The sequence below is a fragment of the Callionymus lyra genome, chromosome 19 (assembly GCF_982586985.1).
Source record: "Callionymus lyra chromosome 19, fCalLyr1.hap1.1, whole genome shotgun sequence".
Taxonomy (NCBI): Eukaryota; Metazoa; Chordata; class Actinopteri; order Syngnathiformes; family Callionymidae; genus Callionymus; species Callionymus lyra.
Genome location: NC_141836.1, coordinates 16,881,497 through 16,884,355, shown reverse-complemented (window position 1 = coordinate 16,884,355; position 2,859 = coordinate 16,881,497). Strand labels below are relative to the sequence as shown.

At 38.4% G+C, this 2,859-nt stretch overlaps 1 long non-coding RNA gene across 1 annotated transcript; it reads left to right on the top strand.

The window, feature by feature from the left end:
• Positions 1-308: 308 nt before the first annotated feature.
• LOC148059753 (uncharacterized) lies at positions 309-2,327 on the top strand. The gene is made up of 2 exons (XR_015709468.1): positions 309-743; positions 1,014-2,327. It is a non-coding gene; the product is annotated as an uncharacterized LOC148059753 (long non-coding RNA).
• The last annotated feature ends 532 nt before the right edge of the window (positions 2,328-2,859 follow it).

Sequence of the window (2,859 nt, the reverse complement as noted above, 5' to 3'; positions counted from 1 at the left end):
CAATTGTTGTTGATAATTTGGTCGTTTTGTCTTCTAAGCATTTGGGTCGAACAAAACAATTGACATTTATCCAGTGTGTAGGTTTCACAAGTGCAGTATTTCCGAGTAAATGAGATAACAAACTAATTTATAGGTTCAGTTTTCTCCATCCTCGGTTAGTTTCGGTTTCGTATTTGGGAAAATGAATCTTTGCACTTTCTGCTGCTTCTGCGCAGGCGCGACTGCTCCTATAAAGCGTCCGGATACACCTGGACTGGCTGACATATGCGGAGCTGCGCAGTTATTACCCATCAGACTCCATTCTTTTTCACTTTAAAGTCTGGAAGAAGTTCCGTTGAACCTTTAACAGACAGAGAACAACTGGACTTGAGATATGTTGACTGCTTTTCAACAACTAATATGAAGAAAACTTAAATATAAGAATTGTTCACCCGTCACCGGACTCTGTATACCTGTGTATTTTATACATTTGACATGGGCCTGATCGGTTGCGAAGGAGACTGCCTGCCTCGAGTCCGGTCCTTCCAAGGTTTCTGCCTCTTACAGGAAGTTTTTCCTTGCCACTGTGAGTTATCATGAGCTCTTGGCAGGGAACCAGACTGGTTTTATTGAGTCCAACATTTATCTAACAACTAAGTTGTTTATGAAAAACTGTTGATGGACAATGGATGCCCCACCACAGAATGGACAATTGTATTCTGTGACTGTTACAGTTTACATGTACTGCATTGTAACTGGTGAAGGTATGTAAATAAATTAAAAAAAAAATATATATATATATATATATATAAGAATTGTTTTGCCTCTCATTGAGAAATCCAAAACATTTCACGTATATTTTATATATGTATTGGATAACGAGTGCACTCATTTAAAGGGGTGATGTTTTAGACAAAATCAACATGTATTAAGGTTTGTGTGTGTTTTTATGTCAGTCCAAGGTTTTAAATAAATAACTGTGAGCTTGATTTTCATGGATTGTGACGGTGTGTGTTGATGTGCTTTCTTCACAGCGTGAAGCAAAGCATGGAGTCAAAACTGAAGAAACTGCAGTGTCACTTTAACTGGACGGAGATTCAACAGGATGATCACTTTGCACTCTCTAGAGGGAGATGCAAGATGGAGGACTTTGGTGATGATGACCAAAACCCCTGGCATGGTCACATCTACAATGCCTTGGGCTTCATTAGATTCTGTCAAGGCGCAGATGCTGAGGCACTGGAGTTGCTCAACAAGGCCACCGGGGTCTTAAAAAAGGCAAAAGACTCTGATGGCCTTTGGTTGTTGGTAAATTACGGGAACCTTGCTTGGCTGCATCATCATATGGGAGATGAAAAAGAGAGTCAGAGATTCTTTTCAATGGTTGAAGATCTGCTTGACACAAGTCTATCGAAGAGGCTGTTGAACTTGCGGATCAAGCCTTGAGTGAAAATCCAGGTGAACGTTACGTGAAGAGATGCGCCGCTCTCTGCTACTGTTGGAGAATAACTTTCGGTTCAGAGAGGCGTGCGTCACCGAGAATCATTGACCAAGGGATCAGCCTCCACCAGGATGTCATTGCTCTTTACCCTCAAGCCAACCTTGTCCAGAAAATCAACCTCGCAAATATATTCGCAAATGCAAATCGATTGGCTGAAGCTAATGGGATCTACAGTGATCTGATGGCCATGGAACTGAAGCCACCAGAAAAACAAGTGGTTTTCAACAATTATGCAAAGCATTTATTCTTTAATTGTAAGGATCTTCGAGGGTCCTTAAAGTACCACATGAAAGCGGCCGAGATACCAGTACAATCCTTCTACCGGAAGAGCAGCATCAAGACCCTGCAGAAGGTTCGGGATAAAGGCAGACATCCAATGTGTCGTGAAATCAACAGGTTCCTCCTCCAGCTGCTTCAGGCTGATGCGTCAAATGCATCTTTGGCATAAGTGCACCTCCAACATAGAAAGGTGATCATTCAGGCTTCAAGTAGTGCTTAAACCTCCCTTACTTTTTTGAGCTGTTTTGTAGTGAGACACAATACACTGTCACATTATTATTTGTGCAGGCTTTTCAGCTGACTTCCTGGGACTCCTGTGTTTGTCTTATGTGTCTTGATCTTAAAAGAATGTATTTTAACTTTTTTTTGTTTTTGTTTGTTAAAGCACTTTGTGACCCTGTTCTAGATAGGTTCTTTACAAATAACCTTTACTTACTTACATATTGTAATATCAAGATTATTTAACCTAAACTGAGTCTTCAAAGCATGACATTATACGTCACATTCTACCCTTGTAATGTTGCTTCACCTGTAACAACATCTGAATAAAGCATTAATCTTGTTCATACTGTCTTGTGTTGGGTTTCTTTGCTCGTCTTCTCCATCTAGTTTGAACAGTCAATATGTTATAACTATCTTAAGATAAGTCCTAATTCTAATGAAGAATATTTTATTCATGGTTCTGAGAGGAATAGGTAAGTATTGTTGTTTTTGTTATAACTAAACAATTCTTAAAAATTAAAAAAAATTAAAAACTAAAACAAAGTTATCATGTAGGCTAGGACATGTAAACAAAAAAACACTTTCGCGTGACTGCTCTAAAGTGAAAGTTTACCACTTTGTCCAGCAGAGGTCTCCCTTGTCTCATGTATTGGACCTTAATCCAGTGCACATCTTTTTTTATAAGCTGTTTTTAAAGTTTTCTAAAATGAAAACAAAAAATGTAAAAATAATTGAATCCGTGGTGTTATCTTTCATTTATTTTATTTTCACGAGAAGAAAATGATTGTGTGTTGTTTTTGAAATAACAATGCATTGACCATCTGTGGCTGTAAAGCATCAATAAATATTAGCATTAGTAATTTTATTGCAGTAAAGTA